Below are 25651 nucleotides of genomic sequence, written 5' to 3' on the forward strand. Positions count from 1 at the left end.
TTCCATGTGGTAGGGACATCTCCAGAGAAGATCCTAACTTACCCTATATATGCTTCTGGGTTGCATTAGCTCACACCACTGCATTTATATTTACTCTCTATCGCCCCCACAACAGCAGAGTTACTATCTTTAAAAGCATATATGAGAAAATTGACCAAGTTCTATCTGCTTATCCTTCAGCTAACATTCACATATGTGGAAACTTCAATGTTCACAATGTGGAATGATTGACCCACTCAAACAAGACCGATGATGAGGAGAGGTTCTGTCATGATTTCTCCATTGCTTATGACCTCACTCAGATTGTTCACGAACCCACCCGTGTGCCCGACAATGATGGCCAATATGCGAATCTACTAGACCTTTTTCTCACAACTTGCCCTGAACTATGTTCAGTTTCTGTTCTGTCTCCTCTTGGATCTTCTGACCACTCTGTTGTATCAATTAAGATAAAAATGAAATGTAATAAGTCCCCAGACGTACCTCTCCATCATACAGTATATCGATACACTAAGGCTGACTGGGATAGCTTCCGTACATTTATATCGGATCTACCTCTGCGTTCCATGTTTAAAAAGGATGCGTCCTCTTTAGTATCAGACCTGACGGAATGGTTAATTGTAGGTATTGACCGTTTCATACCCTCAAAAAAGTTCCAGCAAAAGCCTAACAGCCAGCCATAGTTCTCTCCAGAATGTGCTACTGCCATTGCGCACAGAAATCACTTTTTCCAATGCTTCCAACATAATAGATGTATGGAAACTAAAGCCGCTTTCAGGACTGCCAGCAACCATTGTAAGAAAGTAATAAACAACGCAAGAGAGTTGTATGGTCAGTCCGTAAAGTCCAAAGTAGCTGAGCAGCGGCTTGGTTCTCACCAGTTCTGGCAAATAGCAAACAGAATCCTCAACAGAAGCGTGTGCTCTATCCCAACTATCATCAATGGACCTGAGTTAATCTCGTCAGCATTAGACAAAGCCAAACTATTTGCCAAGAACTTTGCAGCTAATTCTACCTTTTGCGACCAAGGCTGCCAACCCCCAATATTTCCTCCTGTATCAGAAAACACGCTATATGATATACATATATCTGTATGTGATGTTGCCAAGCTAATTAAAAACCTTGATTCCAGTAAAGCAACCGGCCCTAACGGTATTCCAATTATAGTACTCAAAAAACTTCAACCAGAACTAGCGCCCATACTTACAAAACTATTTAAATGTTGTCTTAAGGAAAATTGTTTCCCATCACCCTGGAAAATCTCATCAGTATGCCCTGTATTTAAGAATTCAGGTGATCGTTCATTCCCCTCTCAGTACAGGCCAATAAGTCTCCTGTGCGTCATAAGTTGCTGGAATCTGTGTTAAATACAGAAGTAATCAACCATCTAAACAAAAATAACCTTCTTAGTGACACTCAATATGGTTTCCGTTCTGCTAGATCTACAGCAGATGTGCTTACAGTTATATCTCATAGGATTAGCAAATCTCTTGACGGAGGCAACCTTTCTAGGGCAATTGCTCTTGACATATCTAAGGCCTTTGATAGGGTATGGCATAGTTGGAAATGTCTTCTCAATTATTAAATCATTTCTTTCTAATAGGTTCATAAGAGTAGTAGTTGATGGGCGAAAATCAGAAGCTCACAGTATAAATGCTGGAGTCCCTCAGGGGTCCATCCTGGGCCCAACTCTGTTCCTGATCTACATTAATGATCTTCCAAACCACATCCTTACATCATTTGTAGACATTTATGCTGATGATACGACCATTTATAGTAGCACATCTAAGACAGTAAACGAGCAAGTTCTCTCCGATTCTCTCTCCTCTGATCTTGAGCACGTGGTACAATGGGGAAAGGAGTAGCTGGTTACTTTTAATGCATCTAAAACCAAGCTTCTCTCTTTACATCATCAACATTCTGATCCACATCTGGCATCAATTAAAATGAATGGCTCTCGTCTTCAGGAGGCCTTAAGTTTTGACAAGCTTCTGGCTTGACCGTTACTCCTGATCTTAAATGGAATACGTACATCAAATCTGTTGCCAAGGCTGCTGGAAAAATGGTGGGATCTTTCTATTGATCCGGTAGATATCTCCCTGTTGATGCAATTCTCTATCTATATAAGAGCCAGGTACGTCCAAGGATGGAATACTGTTATCACATCTGGGCAGGAGCTGCTAGAAAGGATTTGTCCTGCCTTGATCGAATTCAAAATAGACTTTGTAGCCTTGTAGGAGATGTCCTTTCTCTTCCCTACAACCTCTATCTCACAGAAGAGATGTTGTGAGTTTGTCTCTGCTGTATCGTTATTTTCATGGAAAGTGTTCAACTGATGATGGTCCCCCCTCACCAAACTTTCACAAGAAACACTCGTCTAGCTGAAAACACTATCAATAATTCCCCCCACTCTTTATCTGTGCCTAAACCTAAACGTAGATTCCATGAACAAAGATTCTTTCTTAGAACTGCACGCCTGTGGAATTGTCTTCCGTTTTCCTGCTTTCCGGCTGACTACAATATGGTTGTTTTCAAGTCTAACGTAAACAAGTTCTTGATGAGCCGTTCCATATAAGTTAACAAATTTACCAAATTTCCATTACTAATGATTACTATATTGTCCAATTTCTACTGTACACTTTAAACCCTTATCTCCGAGTGGCCTCTTGGCCTTGATAATGTGGTGGTGCCTGTGTAAAAACAAAAAACAAAAAAACTAACACACGCTTTAATGAAAAATCTTTATGAATATTAATCTAAGTCCCTTCCTCTTCAAAACTCTACATGGAAATGATGGCAGCCATGTTGAAAATGGAGGATTAAACTTGACTTTGACATTTTTTAAAATAAGTTTTCATTTAATTTATTTTATTTTTATAAATGTTAAGCAATACATTTGTAGTAGTGTAGAAATTTTTTTTTTTTTTTGGGGGGGGGGGTAATGTGTGATCATGCATATATTTTTATGCATATGATTCGCTCCTAAACTAACGAACTGATAATTATGATTCATGGGATATATATTCAAGGCAATATAGTTACTTGTCATATTATTTAGATTTGATACCAAATTTACCTTTGTCCCACAAAAATGCACCCTACACTATCTCCCAAATAAATGTTATACATATCGCTTATACTTGTCCTGAGACGTGTATTCTGCTAGTATACAGTCTAAATGCTGATTTGACTACACTTTACAGACACAGGTGGAGATTAGAATGAAAAGATTTTCAGAGAGGTTACAAGTAGGACATCACATGGATTCCATTTTTTAAATTTAAATACAATGATTAGATTAACTATATTTTTCAAATGTTAGAGAGATTATTTTGGAGGCACTAAGACAGCACATAAATGAATTGAGAATCGGGTTCAATCAAGTTTGTGAATTATGACACCCAAACATTCCCTCCCCACGTTGCATACATTCACTTCTCGACAAAGATATTCAGGCATTAAATATTTTTTTCTCATTATCAATATACATATGCACACAAATTGGCACATTTACTATAAAATTACGCACAAATAAAGAATGACGAAATTAATGATAGAGGAAAATTACTAAATAAAAGATAAAAAAATTCATAACAAAATATGCACAATAAAAATAACTAGAATTTGGAACATGCAGAATCTGAAGCATAGATGGATTTCAATTTTGGTAAGAAAGGTTTGTGTACACATATAGAATAATTATTATTTACTATGAGTTTGACATATGGGTGCATACCATTTGGATATCTGTGTTTGCATATTTGTAAATTTATATATATTTCTGTCTCTGTAGTGGGCTTTTATTTGAGGGTATATATTTGTCCAGGAATGTGTCTTTATATATATATATATATATATATATATATATATATATATATATATATATATATGTGTGTGTGTTTAAGAATGTGTTTAAAATGATGTAAGTTATTGAACAAATTAATTCCGTGTGAGATCTGTTCCAAATCTGCAAATAGTTTTAGCTCATCAGTTAAAAGAGTTATATTTTTATATACTTTTTTTTTAATATTTAAATCCGGCTCCAAACCTTTTTGCTATACAGGTTTCTTGAAATACTTGTATTTAAGTTTAAACTTATAGTTCAGAATTAGGTTTACCTTGTTTTATTGCATGTCAATCATCTATTACTTATTTAATGTGGAATATAGTTATCAAATATAATTCTACAGGTATAATAATTATTTATATTCTTAGAAAACATTGCTCTCAGAATACATTCCTGTTTGAGAATACCCCCACCAAAGCCAGGAAAATACTCCAACAATCCTCCAAACTACAGACCAATAGCATTTGTTTGATGTGGTTTGATTTGTTTTGCGACATATTAACCATCTATAGGTTATTTAATGCCAAATGAAGTTGTCGAATAAAATTTTAGAGGTAGGATATTCCTAGAATACATTGCTCTTAGAAAACATTACTTGTAGAAAGAAATTTCAGTGAGAATAGAACCATTAATCTTAGAAAACATTACTCATAGAAGGAAATTTTGCAGAGAGGATAGGAACCATTACTCCCAGAAAACATTACTCTTTAGCAGTGGTAATCTTCTTTCTTCTCAAAATGATTGACGGTCAACCATTGCTGTGTAGTTGGGGAGAAAAATAAAAAGAAGTTTTGATTTTTGAAAAATCAGATTCAATAAGATGGTTGGGGATGAGAGCATGATTTAGCTAGCTGAATGAATGGATTGGCCTCCGATCTCCCGTCTAGCCTAAGTGGAAGAATGGCTCAGCCACCAGGATCCTATCCTAGGGCATTATGAGTCAACACCCATAACCTACAAGTGACCTATTTTAGGGGGAGTCTTACTCAAATACATGGGGTTGCAGGTGCTGAATTCATAGCTGCCCAAATTAGGACTGTTATTTACTGGAAGTTTTTTCTTCAATTTTTTTTTTCATTCAAAATTAACAAACAAACATAGTATTCAGTCAATATTTGCCATTTGTTTTAGCAAAACATTGTAGAGATGAAGTAAGACATAATTTTGTAATCAATAATAACAGAACATCTCAACATGATTTAGGAAATTAAATTTGTTTAGTTAAAGTTTGAATTTTAATAAATCACTTAACTGTTGTAAATCGATCATCTGTGTAAACCATTAAAATCTAATTTTATTTGAGTTCAGATGTTAGTACTGGTAAAAAGTATTTAGGGGAATTTTGGTTTTCTTGATAATGCTTGCATTTGTTCAATCAATCTGGAAGGGTGGTCTTGTAGTGTTTTATTTTTGTAGTTATAATTTAAACAGGAAAGCTAACAGTACAGAGGAGATAAGTTTATGTATCTTTTATACATGGTTAAAAGCTGATTTTTAATTTTTATTTTTCCATTAGTCTAAGAGAGATGTTTTGCAATGCTTGTAAGAAAAAGTAAAATTATATTTCATTTTCAAATCTGAAAGTGATCATTTAAGTTCAAGATAATTATTGTTTGGTATATGTTAAGTTTCCTTTATTCTTAGGAGAGGTGTTCCAAATGTAATTCCTCTTACTTGTATTTTCTGCCCAAATGGATAAGAGGGAGTTGCAAATTGCATTCTTATGATGACTGAACTTAAGCATTCATGACGTGTAAGTTTCATCTCTTTGTTGCAGATATTAACAGTGTGAGACTCTAAAAAAGCAACCCCTGTCATGAACATTCCTTAATATCAGAAACGCATCATTGAATTCCTGGCAAAAGTGCATTGATAATGGTGGTGACTATGTAGAAAAATATATTCTAGCACATAAAACGTCACTTATTTTAATGGTACCACTCTTGTCTTTGTAGCCTTTCAACTTTATGAATTAAAAAATAGGTGGCTTTACTTTTAGAACTACTAGTGTGTGTGTGTGTAGGTATATAGGTATATGGATAATAATTTTATATGATTATTTACTTATATCTATAAATAATCTGCTTTTTTTGTTCCTTATGAGATATTAGCAACTGTGTGCTTACAAATATACAGGTCTGCACACTAGTACAAATGTGTGCATACATATGCATTAGATTAATAATTTTCTCACTTGTTTACTTAATTAAAGTTCTCAACAATTAAGGGAGACCCTTTCTGGGGTTATATACGAGATGAATAGATATTTAAATATTCCATTACAGTTTTCTTTTATCTCTCAAATGTTGAGCTTGTCAAGAAGTTAGGAACATTAATTTACCTATCATTTACTGACCAGTTAACTATGTTATAGTATATTTTTCATTTGATCTCTTGGTCTTACTGAATTCCAGCACAAGAACTTATTCAGTTTAGTTGAGTATCCAGTTTATATATTAGCAATATCACTTAGAGAAAATCCATGGATCCTCGTAGAAGCCAATTTAGGGTAGCCATACCAAAGAAATTTTATTTGAACTTAGAATGCTGTTATTTGGAAATTCAGGTGAAGTATCTTCATGTCAGGTTGTTCCGACAAACTCATGTAGAAAAACATTTAATATTCGAGAACAGTGTCTAGAACGTATTCAAGTTCTCACTAATTATTTTTTTTTGCAATTTTCTTACTTTGTTCAAGCTTGGGATGGGGCATCCTACTGGGTGCCAGACATTCACCCACTCTCATACATTTTAACCATTCCCCAAAGTGCAATTGTTCAAATCATTCTTGCACTTGGTTTACCGTGTACATTTGCCAAGTAGTTTTTCCTCGCAAATTCCTTTTCACAAATTCGGTTGCTCCTACAAATACTGAAATGGAGATCTTTCTAGGACTCCAGCTTCTTTTCATATTGTATACAAAACTTTGGTATTTCGTTATCTTTTCACACTCGGCTCTGTTTTACCGAGCATCATTGGGGACACTAACTTCTACTAAGGTTGCTTCTTTCTTCTTTTTGTTCCATATAACTATGCCACGTTTTAATAGTTCCGTTTTTAAGGTACATAGCTGTAGGAACTGCATAATCATGATGGATAGTGTATAACTTATTTCCGACTGTCTTTCTGGTAAACATGTTTGCAGGATTTGCTGCTACATTCGATATTTTTTTTTTTTTTACATAGACGGCACCACTTATTAAGGCCGATAGGCCACTCAAGGATAATGGTTAAAGAATGTAGAGTAGTCAAAAGGACAATATAGTAATCGATAGTAATGGAAGTTCGGTAAATTTGTTAACTTAAGTTGAACGGCTCATCAGAAACTTGTTCACGTTGGACTTGAAGACAACCATATTATAGAAAGCTGGAAAGCAGGAAAACGGAAGACAATTCCACAGGCGTGCAGTTCTAAGAAAGAAGCTTTGTTCATGGAATCTATGTTTAGGTTTAGGTACAGATAAAGAGTGGGGAAAATTATTGATAATGTTTTCAGCTAGATGAGTGTTTCTTGTGAAAGTTTGGCGAGGGGGGACCATAGATTGAAGCTCAGTTGAACACTTTCCATGAAAATAACGATAAAGCAGAGACAAACTCGCAACATCTCTTCTGTGAGATAGAGGTTGCAGCGAAGAGAAAAGGACATCTCCCACCAGGCCACAAAGTCTATTTTGAACCCTATCAAGGCAGGACAAGTCTTTTCTAGCAGCTCCTGCCCATATGTGGCAACAGTATTCCATCCTTGGATGTATCTGGCTCTTATATAGATAGAGAATTGCATCAGCAGTGAGATATCTACTGGATCGATAGAAGGATCCGACCATTTTTCCAGCGGCCTTGGCAACAGATTTGATGTACGTATTCCATTTAAGATCAGGAGTAAAGGTCAAGCCCAGAAGCCTGTCAAAACTTGAGGCCTCTCCAAGACGAGAGCCATTCATTATTTAATTTATGATGCCAGATGGGGATCAGAACGTTGATGATGTAAAGATAGAAGCTTGGTTTTAGATGCATTAAAAGTAACCAGCCACTCCTTTCCCCATTGTACAACGTGATCAAGATCAGAGGAGAGAGAATCGGAGAGAACTTGGTCGTTTACTGTCTTAGATGTGCTACCATAGATGGTAGTGTCATCAGCAAAAATGTCTACGAATGATGTAAGGATGTGATTTGGAAGATCATTAATGTACCTATTTACTATGCCTCCCCACGGGACAGAGTTAGACACCAGGGTCGTTTTTTAACGTGGAGAAAAGGTACAAAAATAAAAATTGTCTCAGTCGTGAAGGATTTCTCCTCCACCGAAAGAGAACAAGAAATAGAAGTGCAGCATCTGAAGAACAGATACTACACTTTGATGGTGTTTATTTGCTCCCTCACTGAGCAAATTAGGCACAAGGCCGATTTTTAATGTGAGGAGTGAAGGGAGGGGGAAGGGAAAAAGGGGACCAGCTCCCCAGAGGTGGGAAATGGGAGCTGGTTAATGGTCAGGCATGTGGGGTTGCCCCCACATCTGGTCTTTGCTAGTCATAGCTAGTCATAGCTTGCAGTATCTGCCGGAACAGATGGTATTTATTTGCTCCCCCACTGAGCAAATTAGGCACAAGGCCGTTTTTAATGTGAGGTAAAAACCAGCTCCCCTAAAAGTAGGCAAAAAGGGGGCACTCTGGTTACCAAAAATAATAATTGTCCCAGTATAGAGAGTTTCCCCTCCATTGACTGGTACAAATTATCTTAAGTGCAGCATCTGCCGGAACAGAAACTTTGATCTTGACCAGAGTTGGGCCCAGGATGGAACACTGAGGGACTCCAGCATTTATACTGTGAGCTTCTGATTTTTGCCCATCAACTACTACTCTTATGAACCTATCAGAGAGAAATGATTTAATAATTAAGACATTTCCAGCAATACCATAGCTGGAGATCTTGTGAAGTTCGTCCAGTGGAATTATTTACACACTCCATCGTATTGCATTGAATAATAGTCGTCCGCATGTCTGCACGTGCATGTTTGAAGCAGACTTTCCCAATAATGTTGCACTACACAAGAATAAAGTTTTTTACCATTTTGATTTCACACATGCGTTTTTAAATTCAATTTCTGTGAAAATGTTAAAACACTTCACAAGAAAAAAAAGTTTTTCACTTTTTTCAGTTATCTTATTTTGTTCAAGCTGGCAACGAGCATCTTAACAGATGCCAGACATTCACCTCCTATCTCATACATTCCAACTGTGAGATCTTTTTAAGATTTTTAACCATCCCATCAACTATTTTTCTGTTTTCTTTTTCTTTTCTGCATTCAGCATGTACCACATATTTTATTTGTTGTGCACATGCCATAAAGCATCCTGTTTTGCTGTTTTTCAAATAAATTTCACATTTTCTGAAGTTGAGTCAATCTCTCATTTCATTTTATATTTTCTTTGTTTTTTCTTTCTTTCTTTTATACATTCTGTCTCCACGGTATTTTATTTTATGATGCATCTTATATTTAATACTCATACTACTGACACGGAAAACAATCACAGGACCAGTACACCCAAAGGAAACTACATTTTTGTTTTCAGCATCAACCCTCTAACCATAACAGGAGACTTTTTCTCAATCATTGTATCCAAAGTTATTCAAAGAAGTTTGCACAAACTACTCAGAACCTCCTAACAATCTTTCCAAGCTACATCAAGGATTTCCCTGATGCTGCTTGTACTGAACTACTTCATGACATCAACATTAACACATATAAACACTCACATTAAAAATAAAAGGGGCCAACAAGAACACAATTTATATAACAAACTATGCAAAGTATGTGACAAAAGTGTATGGAAAAAGTCAGACAAAGATCTCAATCTCAAACAATTCAAATACACACATGCACACAAATAAAAATCTATGCCTCAAATTTACCACTGAATTTTGCAAAGATGACATTGTTGATATCATCACAAAAAATACTGATATGGCAACTTTGACTTTGAAAAATGGCCTAATAACAACTTCATTTGGCTATTTGATTCCACTTTAGCACAGAAATATTCAGAAACCATCAGAGAACTTGTCCATAACAAGGACATCCATCTGGAATCTTAAGGAGATATCAATCATACCAGTTATCATAGGCACCACAGGGCTTATGAAGAAGAACCTGAAGTCCTACCTAACTAATATTCCTGGTGAACCAAGTGCAAAAGAGATCCAGACAATTGCGCTTAATGGAACAGCGAGGATACTAAAAAGACCTCTCGGTTTGTTTCAATAAAAAGCAGGGCAATGTTGGTAGCTTCCAGTCCGTAGACTAATGCCAAGGCCTCACCTTCAACTGGTGCGTATCAGGACTCTGCGTCATTAGTAAATCGGGAGCCGGCCAGGATTAATCTCCAGTGGTCCTTACCACACCTCAGTCTGGCTTTGGTGGCACAGTTGCAGTGCTTCTGGAAAAGAAAATATCCCAAGCCTGTCCTACTGAAGTCCGTTGACAAACAAGTTGGTCTGTTCACTTTGAAGGTTCTTACACTGTTCTCAATCTCTTCTGTGATCCTTCTTTTCGACTCTTCAGAGATTCGATCGAGTGTGCTGTCCCAGTAGAACATTTGATTTTTTGTCTTCAGCAGTTCCCGGAACGGGGTCATTACTTCGGCCTGAGAAAAAGTGTAGGCTACCATTCCAAACCAGGATCTTATGTCAGTTACATTTTTGGTGTCAGAAAATTCTGTATTGCTTCATTCACTTTTTAGTGGGTTTTATCCCGTTTTCAATTATCAAGAACCCAGCAAATTCCACCTCTTTTCCTGCAAAGTGAAATTTCTGGGGGTTGAATACAATACCATTTTTGCTGCAGTTATTTATGTACTCCATAGTATGCCAAAATGATGTTTCAATAGTTGTCCCATAGTATCATGTTGTTTATACGTCTTGTTTTTCTGAGCATATCTCCAGTGATATTGTCGAACCTGCGTGTATATGCGTCTCCTGATGCTTGGAATCCTTATGGTGCCCGAAGATAATGGTATCTACCCCATTCCGTGATAAAGGTAGTTGCATCACTTGCTGATGGGGAGAGGGTGAGGTTATGATAGCCATTCTCTGCATCCAAGATGGTTATCTTAGTTTTCGCAGGCACCAGCGATTCCTGGTTGAAAGGAGACGGTGTATTATGAGTTTCCCTTAGGGTAGCGGCGTTGAGCTTTTGTAGGTCTAACGTACACCTCGGTGATCCATCCTTTTTTGGTACAACCACCATTCTAGAGCACCATGTTGTAGGTGTACCCACTGGTACAAGTTCTATGATGCCCAATGCCACGTCTCAGTCTCTTTTCTTCCCATGGTGTGGGACCGGGATTGAGGTGTAGACAGCTGAGGGTTTGGTCCCCGGGATGAACGTGATGTCCATGGGTTTTCCTTTCATCGCCTGCAGCCGTTGATGTGGGCATACATTGAATGCACTGGACTCAAAATGCTTCTTCATCCATCGTTCCAATCGGGGTCTGTTTACTTCCGTTTGGGCAAAAGGGATACTGTCCGGCTTAGGTGGGACATTAGTTCTTTGTGGGCACCCACATGATGCCTTTCTACCATCGCTAGTTGCCACATTCTGTTGTGAAGTTGGGTCCGGAAAGTTCTCTGGTACCAGACCAAAGTCTTTTAAGGCTGACTCTAACAGGCAGAAATCTGATGTATTTTTTCATACATATATAATCTGACGTGTTTCCCGTGATCCTACTCTGATTTTAGCAAATATCACGGTTTTTATGTTTAGTAGGTTTTCTGTGATTTCCCAAATTCAGTGACTGGTCGGTACTAGATATTTGTCTGGAAACTTCAGAATTTTTGGGATTTCTGGTCTGCTAGAGCATGTCTGTGCCCCAGTGACTGCGATCGCATCAATCCAGTGAGTATGGAGGCCAGCTGCCCCTATGGAGATGCGCCCAAATTCTGCATGAGCTTCTGGAATCGGAGTTATCTCTACTGTCAGGGTTGGTGCTGGATCAGGAGTACCTCTTCGGAACTTATTTTTGTTCCAAATAAGGTGTGTCACGGGCTTTGGTTTTGTCCGGTTGGTTTCACCTCTTTTTTATTTATCAATCTTGGCAAATCATCCGGTTACAACACTTTTTATATCTTTGGGTAGTGAGAGTTCTAGATTCTGTTCCAACCACTCCCACAGTAGACCTATTGCTGTACCCCTGCTTCAGTTTTTGGCAGACCCTTTTTAAATGTCCGGTCAAGCCGCAATTGTGACAAAGTCATCTTTGCTGCTGGGCAGCCCCCTCGTCCTTTTGAGCCGTGAGGGTGTGAGCTCTTCCTACACTATTTACAGGGTTCAGTGTCTCTCGGGGTTGATATGGTCTGGTTATCCCAAGGCCGCTGCCTGGGGCCTGACCTCTGTATGCTTGTTGTAGTAGGGTATACACTACTGTGGAGATGGGGGATAGACTTGTTCGTGGTGTTCTAGGCTGACAAGCCTGTTGAACTTTTCTTCGTAAGCGTCACAGCCTCTGACAGCACCTTGCTTTGATGCTCCAGGTTTGCCAGCCCTGCCACCATCTGTCCTGTTACCATATCATTGGAGTAGCTGACTTTCCGACCGCATTCTATCCCGTTCGGACAAGTCACTGAAAAGTCGCAGAATTTTGCGACTGATTGAAGTCGTGCTACAAAGTCCATAACTGATTCCTCCTTTTGCCTTACGGAGTGGAATTCTTGCCGGTACACTACTTTGTGTAAGCTTCTGATGGCTACGAGTGTTGTAACAGCTGTTCTTCCCTTATTATCAGGCGGATAATGTCAACCCAGATAAAATGTTTACCTCCACCACCCTTACTGATGACATGGCCACAAGGATAGACATGGAAACAGAAAATTTCCAACATCTTTGGTGACTGTTCACGCAAAATACTGCCAACCTAGAATACAGCTTTTTCTTTTCCCTTTGTCAGAAAAATCACTCATTAAAAAATGAGGTCTGAGAAACAAATCAAGAGAGGAATTAATTAGAGAGAAAAGATTTTACTACTTCCATTGATTTTAACAGATTGTGGCAGTTAACTCTCAGGAGAAAAACATAGGAATCTACGATTATCGAGGAAGTGGAGAGGTAATTTGCCGATAACACACCTCAGATATTGTGCTGCAGTTTGTGCATATTACATTTACATGAAATGTCTTGATTTTTAATCCTATTAAGGTAAAAAATCATAGGGGAAAAAATGAGTTCATTTTATGTATATATATATATATATATATATATATATATAAGGAAGGAAGGAAGGAAGGATAAAGTGATACTTATATTTATAAAGATATAAAGTGATACAAAGCTGTCCTGTTTTATGAATTCATTCTACCAGTCTCAAAACAGGTATTTTTCTTGTGTATCTATATACGAAGGGCATTCCAAAATAGTGCTTCGATTTTTTATTCCATCTGAATGGATCAGAAGAGATTATAAATTGTATTATTATGATGACTGAACTGATGCATTCATGACATGAAAATTTCATCTTTATTTTGCAGATATTGATGATATGATACTCTAAGGAAACAACCCATCAAAAATATATGTCAGAAACAGAGATGCATCTATGAATTCCTCCATGCAGAAGAAAATTCAACTGATCATCATTCACCGGCATCTGTTGAATGTTTTGAAACCGATGCAGTTGATGTCATCTCAGTTGGAAGATGAGTTCATAGATTTAAGAGTGACAAAGATGCCTATGCATAGCAACCACTCCATTTCTGCCAAAATTACATTGAGAATGATAGTAGAAATATATATACACCTATATCATAAATAAATTCTATATCACAAAAAGCTGCTCATTTTAATTGTATCATTCCTGTCTTCATAGCTCTTCAACTTTCTTCAGTTAAAAAACAGGATGCATTACTTTTGGAACAATATATATATATATATATATATATATATATATATATATATTATTAGTTTATTTACAAAATAATACAAACATGAAAAAAAGAGAAAACGTATCTGAAAAAAAATGTACTGTCATAGTTTGATGGAAACAATTCATATTTAGCTGTGAGTAATAAATTGGAAGAAAGACCGAATTTGATGTTATTCTAGCTTGAATAGTAATCATTTGTAATCAGTTAAACCAATATTCAAACGCTGATAGCAATCCAATACATTAAAAGTTTGTAATATGAAGTTCAGTAATATCAGATTTTTATTCTGAAAAGCATACATTAAAAATATGTCTATTAATTTATTCATAAGCAACAATAATATGAGAAGATTTTAATGACAGAAGAGCACTACAATTCTGTGTTCTTAATTTGTACAAAACAAAAGCATGTAAATGCAAAATAGAGATTTTTTTCAACATGCCATGCATATTTGCAAAAATGAAATATGACAAAGATTTCTATAGGACAATAATTTTGCTTATCTGAAAAAAAAAAAAAAAAAAACTAAAGCAATATATTTTATTTCAATATCCATTTGATACATGACTAAGTTGTAAACAAACCATTAAAAAAAAAGTTTTTTTGTAAGCAAAAATTCAAAAAGTAAAACATTTTAAATAAGAAAAAACGTTTTACCATGCACACAACTGGTTGAGAATATTCATATTATGATAAATATTCATTTTATGAGAGAAAGAATCAAGAAACCAATATCAAACATTGAAAAATCTTAAAAGTATACAAACTATCTCAGTAAAAACGGATACCAGTTTTTAAACTGGCTAGAAGTTTTGAATACTCATTTATATAAAGTGCTTGATATCTTCTCAGAGTTTTTTTTAGGACTTGAATAACTTCTGTGTTTTTAATAAGTCATTATTAAAGTTTCCACCGTCTTAATAATTGTTAGACAGGTTTCAAATTGTAAAGATAGTTTTCCTTTTATTTTCTTTGGGTTATAACTTATGATAGATGTTTACCCCACTTAAAACAATTTTCTTTCTTTTTGCTCATATAAGTTTGCTTTCTTTCATTGCTATTTGCTAATGTTATTATTGTTAAGATAGATAATTTCTTATTAAATTAATGGCCTTGCAATTAATTAGTTTTGTGCTTCTGCTAGGTTAAGGGACATAACTCATATTTTCTCGATTTATATTTTGATAACTTGGCATTTATTTACAACATTATTTATGAACTGGACAGGTGCTTTTACCTGACAATTATTTTTGTTGTTGTTGTCTATATTGAATACTAAGTTTTGTTGTTGTCTATATTGAATACTAAGTTTTGTTGTCTATATTGAATACTAAGTTTTCGTTTTTTATATATAATCCCACAAATGATTTGGATATTTTATTCCACAATAATTTCTATGTTTTTCTTTATTCTGGGTTCAATTAATAATTTTTTTATCTTTTATATATGCTTTTGTTTTGTTTGTGGTTCTATAATTTAATTGGGGTTTATCTGGCAGAGAAGGTATTAAGTGAAACGTCTACATTTTGCAATGGATTTATGTATTTTATTGAGTAGTTTATACTTTTCTTTTGGGATTATTTGGTATTTGTCCAGACACTTCAACTAACAATTCACGCTGTTTACACTTGAAGCATGTGTTATTTTCATGATTTCCCATTTTATGCTAGTACGAATGCTTTTGTTATTCTGATACTTGAGTAAATTTCTACTCTTTTTGCAAGTTGACTTTCCCACAGTTACTATATGGTAAGTGCACCTGATTTTGAGTGTAATATCTGTGGCACCTATGCAAACCTTTACTTTATCATAAAAGCTGTTTCACATAATGGTTTTGTATACAATATTATTTTATAAGAATTTATCCATTGGGAATAGTTGGCCTTGTTCCTGGCATTGCATGGAGAATATTTCTGCATAATTATTGTTATTATTTTTGCCTTAGTTGTTAGCATGTTTGCTGTTATTGCTGCTTCCATTATAAATGAAAACCGTTATTTAATATTTTTTCATTTTATATTTCTTTATTATATCTTGCATCTATAGGTAGTACCTGTTGCACTAGAAACAGTAGGTATTATGGGTTGTATCTGAAACAATATGCTCCAAATAAACTCAAAACTACTGAACAAATTCATGTAGACATTTAAATAACTACCTGCTCTGTCACATGAGCCTTAAAAACAAACAAAAACACCTTAAAAGACAAAAAATAGCTTCATTATTTGAACCCAGAATTAAAAAAAAACACTAATAAAGAAATATAAATAATTGTAGAATAAAAAGCAATAATGTTTCAGACATTTGGAGATGAGGATTTATGTGTATTATTTCTCATCTTGGTTGTTATTTTCATAATATTTCAGCAAGAAAACTATTAGAAAGTTGTAATACAAGAAAAAAATGAATATGGCTAGCCACATATTTTCATAGGGTGAAGTAAAAAATTATATAGAGAAGAACAGTGGAGAATAAAACATCTCAAAGAAACAGTTAACAATGGCCTCCTAAGTAGACCTAGTACAGAATTAAGTAGAATATGGGAACTAATAATTATAATTAGTAGATTAGAACACACAAAAAAAGTATTAATACTTGTTCAACTGAGCTTCAATCTATGGTCCCCCCTCGCCAAACTTTCACAAGAAACACTCGTCTAGCTGTAAACACTATCAATAATTTCCCCCACTCTTTATCTGTGCCTAAACCTAAACGTAGATTCCATGAACAAAGCTTCTTTCTTAGAACTGCACGCCTGTGGAATTGTCTTCCGTTTTCCTGCTTTCCGGCTGACTACAATATGGTTGTGTTCAAGTCTAAAGTAAATAAGTTCTTGATGAGCCGTTCCATATAAGTTATTAAATTTACCAAATTTTCATTACTAATGATTACTATATTGACCAATTTCTACTGTACACTCTTTAACCCTTATCCTTGAGTGGCCTCTGGGCCTTGATAATGTGGTGATGCCTTTGTAAAAAAAAAAAAAAAAAAAAAAAAAGATATCTAAAAGAAGATAAGTTTTAAGGCTCCCAAATTTCATACATTGTTAAAATAACAATCCAAATGATACAAATTCTAAAATCAATTGTCCAAATAAAAATAAGCTATCCTAATAATATCATGCAGAAAAGTAAATAATTAAATAATTAAAATTTAAAAAAAATAGCAATAAAAAAATACATTTTTTTTTTAAGGAAGCAAACATATAGAAGCTAAAACAAGTATTTTTAGAATTTAATAGATGAATCAAAATTTTGACCATAATAATCTGATAATCTCCAATGTTCACTCAACTCTGTTCCATCAGAAACAATGGTTAAGAAGTGGTATTATTAGGCTGACTTTAAATCAATCATACAGGCACAAATACTGTTGAATAAAGGTTCACATTTTAGTGATCATCAGGATCACTAAAATGTGAACTATTAAAAATACATCACTTATTCAAGTCTGATATATCAAAAGATAGTTTGGATAAAATCCAACTGAGTGTCGAAAACAAAATGGAAAAAGCAAATTTATCAAAACAATAATGTCATCAAATTAATTCGCATAATATCATTGTTATTATTAAAAAAAATTCCTCAGAAAAATGAGAAAAGGATACTATTTTTTAAGGATTTATAGCTGAAAATATACACATCAGATATAAAACCGGGTGGGGAAAAATAGATAGGGGAAAAACATGGAGGAGGATATTTAAAAATTATTTAACTAATTAGAAAAAATAAGCAGAGGAGAAAGAAAATATTTTCCCATCATCTTTTTTTTTTTTGTCCCGCTCAAATATTTTAAAAATCCTTTTCCACATTTTGTCTTTCCTCTTCTTCTATTGGCCCTTTTTCTTTTTATCTCTCATTTTTCTGAAGAAAGTGTCTCAACAAATAACTGTACATGCAGAGCCCAGTATTGCTAGAGAATTAGTCAAAATTACCAACACCAAAAATAAAATGTAAGCATAAAAGAGAACGCGCAGGAATGGTGAATACATCATTAAATAGAAGTGGGAGGAAAACCTACCTTCCCAACTGTTGAACTTTTTTCTTTAATGGTAGAATGTCTACCAATGGTGTTCCACAAGGCAAGCAATCATAATTATCTCCCTTAAGTGAGAGAGAGAGAGAAGGAAAGCGGGATCAGTATGGATGCGACTATTAAGAGACTATCTTGTACTATAGTGGACATTTGCAGATAATACTGAGTAAATCTCATGCTAAAAATCACAGAAAATGAAATGCCATTTACAGTTAAGCTTCTATGAACAATGTTATTAAACTGGTAAATTATTTTGCAGGAAAGGGTTTTCAATATGTAAGAAAAAACAATGTGATGCAGAAATATATAGCTTGTTCATAAATACTTCAATATTAATGCTTATTTTTTCTCTCGTTTTATTACTACTCATTAATCAATACAAAATTAGAGATTTTATTTATTGTAAACATTTTATAAAACCTTTTCATGTTATCATTCAACAAAAGTAAAAAAAGAAATGCACAAAATTTATAGAAACAGATCCATGGAGAGAAAACTTTAGAAAAATTGATATATCATCATGCCAGTGCCATCTTGCTTGGAAGACGCATGTAATTAGATAATCCTCCCAAAGCTTAAGCTTAATAGAATTAATTACAATCTCACAATTAAAAACTTTTAAGCCAGAACTAGGTTATCATTTGTAGGAAAAGTAATCACAAAACAAAATGAATATCAACACAAAGATTAAATACAATTCCTTATATAGACATTATTTCATTTTATTATGAATATTTTAGTTCTCATAATATTTTTCCCCAATATTTTTCAAATCGAAAATGGGATGGCATTGAAAAGTACTGTTCAAGTAATGCAATTCCATAGTTAAGAAGTGGTATTATGCTGACTTTAAATGCAATCGTACAGACACAAATGCTGTTGAATACTCAGATTACTCAAATTTGATAGTTGTCCCGGAAAACATAAAAAACAAGTTCTCAAATATGTGAAAGATGAGTTTTATAACAGGTTTATTGCAGTAACTAATAAAATTTATGAGGAGGAAGTATTTGGTGTTATGGTAGTTTTGAATGGTCATGTTGGAAAGATCACTGGTGATTTTGAATGTGTGCATATGGTGATATAAATACAGTAGAGAGAAAGAAGTTTAGAATTTGGCCCTGTGATGGTTGCAAACATCCTTTTTACGAAAAAGGAAAGTCATTTTGCTGCATATGAATCGGATACAGCAAAAACTCAAGTAGATTATTTGTTGGTTAAAAAAATAGGAGGAAGTAGGGAATAAGACCTTCACTAGAAAAGGATAAGTTTTGGGTAACACTGGTTTAACCTTCACCTTGGCACATTCAAGCAAATTTTTGTGACCTAGAATATCTTTTTTCACAACTTTAATGAATCTTTAGATTGATATTTTTATTAAATAATAAATAAATATATAAAAATAAATATATAATAATATCGAGTTATATTATTTATTCATGATCAAGACTGATTTCTGTATGGTGAGTGCGTTAATTTACAAAATTTTTAATAAAATTATTTAAACGAAAATTTTGATTGGTATTTTTACAATGTTTTGAACAAATGTCACATTTTAAATTGTTGCCAGCAAGTAGTTGTTTGCAGGTAAAAAAAAAACAAGCTAATTTGGCCTAGAGTACTGTATCTGCAACCAAGTGTATTTATGTTTACAAAACAAAACAAAAATAGTAATAAATGAAAATTTAGAAATTTTCAATAAAATAAAAGTTTTTAATAACTGACTTGTTTGGATATTTTGCACATTTTCGCAACCAAGATTGATTTTTTTTATGTAGAATCCATTTTTTTCTGTGTGTATTTTTAATACAGTTTAATATTTATTTAATTATTCTTTAAAACATTAATTTTAGCGACAATTTTGTTCAGATTTTCATGACTAAGAGAGCGTTTATATATATATATATATATATATATATATATATATATATATATATATATATACACAAAACTTCAATAAAAGTTTTCATTTGTTCATTTTTTTATTACTATTTTTAATTTATTTTTATTTATTTATTTTATTACCATTATTAATTTATTTTTATTACTTTATTTTTATCATTTATTTATTTTTATTATTATCATTTATTTATTTTTATTACTATTATTCATTTTTATTTATTTGTTTATATTACTATCATTAATTTAATTTTTTTCATTTATTTTTTTAACAAGCTGAGCATCCGCTTTCACAAGTGAAAAATTTACTTTCACCATGACTAATGTTTATGCAAAATTTTAAAAAAATCCAAGGCCTGGGTATTGAGAATAGTGTGAACAAATGAACAGATGAATAATTTAAGGACAATTTTATCTTTATAATGCCCCCTAGGAGAGCAACCAGAGTTATCATGGAAAATCCATTCTGGTAAAAATTTACTTTCATCATGACTAAAGTTTGCACAAAGTTTCCAAAAATCTCAGGCGTAGTTATTGAGAAAAGTGTGAACAAACGGATAGGAGTGAATTACTAGGTCTAATCCTTCCTTTGTCACGGGACCAATAAGCAAATATAGCTGCTTCCACTGCATGAACTCTTACTCACCCCCTCCTCCAGTAACAATGAAATAACAATGTCCCTTAATCACTTTAAGGAGTGTAATTTTTCAGTAGATGTATAACCTTTATAAACTAACCCAATAACATTAACTACCCACATGGGGTTGTAGAAATACCTGGATTAGAACCCAGGCGCGGAGCAATCCTTCTCGGTACTGATGGATCCGTAGATCTTCCCAGGTCATCCGTCTAAGAGAAGGAAAACTCTGAAACTAAACCTAAGGGGAGGGAGGCCTCTCCAATTTTGGATGACAACCTTCCTAGAGCTGGTGACTCAAACAAATTACCGGTCTGCAAACCTAAACTGCTTAAGGAGTAGATAGCTCTGTCTATCGCCCGGCTCCCATACTCCTTCTTTGCCTATTAGCCAGGCATAGAGGTCGAATCACAGGGATTCGACGGAAACACTCAGTGGTTGATCTTCCTGACTAGGGCAATGAACGCTGTTTTCCCCACTGCCGACACATCCCATTGGGCACTTGGGAGTGCTTGAATGCTGTAATGCCAGTGCTAGTAGATTGGGTTGACTATCGCTGCTCCATCAACAGTTGTATAATATCGAGATATTTGTAGTGTCATGTCGCGCATGGAAAGGGACCCTGCATCATCCCCAGTGGGCTTTCCTGAGGTCACAATGCAAGTCAACTGGTGGTCTACTTGTGTTGCATGTCTGGTATCCTAGTCAACTGATGGTCTACTTGTGTTGCATGTCTGGTATCCTAGTCAACTGATGGTTTACTTGTGTTGCATGTCTGGTATTCTGCATAATCACTTCTTCAGAACGCCTTACCTAAACTGAAACTCTTTAAAAAAAAATGATAGTACAAAAAAAAATCACGCTTAAACGAGGCCAAAACTCAAACAAAACAAACCTGCCTCCTCTCTTGAGGCTTGCATTTACAAACATCCATGGGCTTAGAACTAATTTAAATGATGCCGGAGCATTTCTCCTAACAAACACCCCGGATATCTGAGACTAACCTACCCTCCTCCAACTAACTACTAACTACTTTAACATGCCCGGATATCTCCCACTCTGCCGTAAGGACTCTGACAGACATATGCACAGGCTTGGAATCTGTATTTGAAACACCCTCCCCTTGACTAGAGAAACAAAGCTAGAATCGGATGATCAAGCCTTTATGTGCTTTATGCAACATTAGCTACTTTTATTTTCTCTATTGCTCTCCCTCGACTCAGGACTGTACCCTAATAAACAAAGTCTCTGACAGCACTATCCCTCGACACTAGCACACAAGTGCATGTATTTGGTGACTTCAATGTCCACCACAGCAACTGGCTTGGATTTTCTACTTACACAGACACAGCTGGTAGCACAACACATAGCTTCTCTATATCTCATTCCCTATCATAGATGGCTACGTTGCCAACCTGTTTCCTAGACCAGCAAGAACAACACGCATCACTTCTAGATCTGTTTCTGACCACAGTTCCCGATGATTGTGTAACAAATGCCCACAGCCCACTTGGGAACGCTGATCATGCAGTGATAATGGTAGAAATCGCCCTAAACTCTAGAGCCAAAACTGAAAAGCCATTGGTCAAAACAACGAGATATTATAAAAAGGCTGACTGGGAAGCAATCAGGGATATCATCAGAAACGGCCAATGGCAAAATATCTTTTAAATTCCTGCTGAACAGTGCGAAAATGAGACCACTGAATGGTTCAAAATGGCAATTCAAGCACATGTTCCCACGCGGCTCCCGTTACTATTGCTTCTCCTTATTTGTCCCTCAGTCCTCATTTTTTAATGACTGATTTTTCTGACAAAGGGAGAAGAAAAAGCTGTTTTCTAGGTTGGCAGTATTTTGTGCGAACAGTTGGCAGAGATGGTAGAAATTTTCTGTTTCTATGTCTATCCTTGTAGCTATGTCACTAGTAAGGGTGCTGGAGGTAAACGTTTTATCTGGGCTAATGTTATCCGCCTGATAGTCAGGGACCCGAACCTTGGATTAACCACTAAGGAGGCTGTCCTATCAACAGGGGCAAAGTACTGCGACTGCTGTATTGCCATTTAGTGAATGGATTCTGGGCAATGCAGTAGCTTCTGGTGGGGCCTTTCGATGCCATATTAGTGGGTAATTGTTACGGCTTTACCTTATCATGTTCCCCTCTCTGTCCTGCTCTAAGCAAATCTGACGACCTAGTCCACAAATTCCAAAATGCCATCATGACAAGTTTAAAAAAAAAAATACACGATTAAACCCGGTTCTCCAACTTCCAATGTAGACCCCATTACCATGTCTCCTTCTCCAACATCTGGGGTCTACGTTTTAACCTTCCAGAGGTTGAAACCCAATTACAGGAGACTGAACCAGACCTTTTATTTTTAAGCGAAACTGGCATTGGACAAGTTATTTCCCTAGAAGATTTCGCAATTAAAGGATACTCTGACTTAACTTCTAAATCTGACCCCCAAGATCGCCATGGGCATGGAATATGTGCCTATATTAAAGATGGCTTTCCATGTGGTAGGGACATTTCCAGAGAAGATCCTAACTTACCCTATATGTGCTTCCGGGTTGCTTTAGCTCACACCACTGCATTTATATTTACTCTCTATCGCCCCCACAACAGCAGAGTTACTATCTTTAAAAGCATATATGAGAAAATTGACCAAGGCCTATCTGCTTATCCTTCAGCTAACATTCACGTATGTGGAGACTTCAATGTTCACAATGTGGAATGGTTGACCCACTCAAACAAGACCGATGATGAGGGGAGGTTCTGTCATGATTTCTTCATTGCTTATGACTTCATTCAGATTGTTCACGAACCCACCCGTGTGCCCGACAATGATGGCCAATATGCGAGTCTACTAGACCTTTTTCTCACAACTTGCCCTGAACTATGTTCAGTTTCTGTTCTGTCTCCTCTTGGATCTTCTGACCACTCTGTTGTATCAATTAAGATAAAAATGAAATGTAATAAGTCCCCAGACGAACCTCTCCATCATACAGTATATCGATACACTAAGGCTGACTGGGATAGCTTCCGTACATTTATATCGGATCTACCTCTGCGTTCCATGTTTAAAAAGGATGTGTCCTCTTTAGTATCAGACCTGATGGAATGGTTAATGGTAGGTATAGACCGTTTCATACCCTCAAAAAAGTTCCAGCAAAAACCTAACAGCCAGCCATAGTTCTCTCCAGAATGTGCTGCTGCCATTGCGCACAGAAATCACTTTTTCCAATGCTTCCAACATAATAGATGTATGGAAACTAAAGCCGCTTTCAGGACTGCCAGCAACCATTATAAGAAAGTAATAAACAACGCAAGAGCGTTCTATGCTCAGTCTGTAAAGTCCAAAGTAGCTGAGCAGCGGCTTGGTTCCCACCAGTTTGGCAAATAGCAAACAGAATCCTCAACAGAAGCGTGTGCTCTATCCCAACTATCATCAATGGACCTGAGTTAATCTCGTCAGCATCAGACAAAGCCAAACTATTTGCCAAGAACTTTGCAACTAATTCTACCCTTTGCGACCAAGGCCGCCAACCCCCAATATTTCCTCCTGTATCAGAAAATCCGTTATGTGATATACATATATCTGTATGTGATGTTGCCAAGCTAATTAAAAACCTTGATTCCAGTAAAGCAACCGGCCCTAACGGTATTCCAATTATAGTACTCAAAAAACTTCAACCAGAACTAGCGCCCATACTTACAAAACTATTTAAATGTTGTCTTAAGGAGAATTGTTTTCCATCATCCTGGAAAATCTCATCAGTATGCCCTGTATTTAAGAATTCAGGTGATCGTTCATCCCCCTCTCAGTAAAGGCCAATAAGTCTCCTGTGCGTCATGAGTAAGTTGCTGGAATCTGTGTTAAATACAGAAGTAATCAACCATCTAAACAAAAATAACCTTCTTAGTGACACTCAATATGGTTTCCGTTCTGCTAGATCTACAGCAGATGTGCTTACAGTTATATCTCATAGGATTAGCAAATCTCTTGACAGAGGCAACCTTTCTAGGGCAATTGCTCTTGACATATCTAAGGCCTTTGATAGGGTATGGCATAGTTGGAAATGTCTTCTCAATTATTAAATCATTTCTTTCTGATAGGTTCATAAGAGTAGTAGTTGATGGGCGAAAATCAGAAGCTCACAGTATAAATGCTGGAGTCCCTCAGGGGTCCATCCTGGGCCCAACTCTGTTCCTGATCTACATTAATGATCTTCCAAATCACATCCTTACATCATTCGTAGACATTTATGCTGATGACACTACCATTTATGGTAGCACATCTAAGACAGTAAACGAGCAAGTTCTCTCCGATTCTCTCTCCTCTGATCTTGAGCATGTGGTACAATGGGGAAAGGAGTGGTTGGTTACTTTTAATGCATCTAAAACCAAGCTTCTCTATTTACATCATCAACATTCTGATCCACATCTGGCATCAATTGAAATGAATGGCCGTTGTCTTTAGGAGGCCTCAAGTTTTGACAAGCTTCTGGGCTTGACTGTTACTCCTGATCTTAAATGGAACACATACAACAAATCTGTTTTTTTTTTTTTTTTTTTTTTTTTTAAATTCAATATTCACGCCAAACAAGGCACAGTGCCACTTTGAAGCAGGGGGCTACTATCAGGGACTTAATTAGCGGAGTCATTATGAAGGGAGATGAATAGAAAGATGTTTTTTAACATTAAACTTCTGCATATCATTGCAGTTGGGAAAGCAGAATCCCAGAAGGGAGTTCCAAAGACCCGCAGTTCTGGGGAAGAAACTATTGAAGTAAAAGGCTTTCTTGCACCTCTACTGTAAAGGGATGAGACTTAGTAGCTTGTCAGGTTTGTCAGGGGTAGTTACGTCAGGGAGGTACAAGTGTTTGCAGTTCGTCAGAGCATTCACCATTAAAGTATTTGTAGAACAGGCAGAGGGATGCAACATCTCGTCGATGGGAGAGAGGCTGAATCCTAGATGACAGTTCAGGACCTATCAGGTTGGCGACTCTCTTTTGAACCCTGTCCAGGAGCGAGAGACAAGAAGCAGATGCACCAGCGCAGATGTGACAACAGTACTCCATACATGGGCGAATGGTTGCCTTATAGAGGTATAGGATACTGTCAGGCGTAAGTAGTTTTCTAGCACGGTAGAGGGAGCCAACCTTCCTTGCAGCAGCCTTGGCAATGCTCTCAATGTATCTATTCCAGTTCATATTCCCTGTAAACGTTAGGCCGAGGAGTTTAAAAGAAGTACTTTCAGGCAATGTGTTCTTGGGCATTGCTATTGGTGGTAGAGAAGGTTTCTTGTAGTTATTGAAGG

General features: G+C 35.9%; 1 protein-coding gene across 9 annotated transcripts in view; it reads right to left on the reverse strand.

The window, feature by feature from the left end:
* LOC145292010 (tyrosine-protein phosphatase non-receptor type 4-like) overlaps positions 1 to 25651 on the reverse strand; it is a 973203-nt gene that overhangs the window by 10574 nt on the left and 936978 nt on the right. The window contains exon 29 of one of the 9 annotated variants that reach the window (XR_013869534.1): positions 17783 to 17865. The exons of the other annotated variants lie outside the window; for them this stretch is intronic. The gene's annotated coding sequence lies outside the window, so the exon portion shown is untranslated. The remainder of the gene's footprint in view (positions 1 to 17782; positions 17866 to 25651) is intronic. 9 annotated transcript variants of the gene reach the window in all.

This window comes from Euprymna scolopes, chromosome 13, assembly GCF_053919585.1.
Source record: "Euprymna scolopes isolate OS-2025 chromosome 13, ASM5391958v1, whole genome shotgun sequence".
NCBI classification, from domain to species: Eukaryota; Metazoa; Mollusca; class Cephalopoda; order Sepiida; family Sepiolidae; genus Euprymna; species Euprymna scolopes.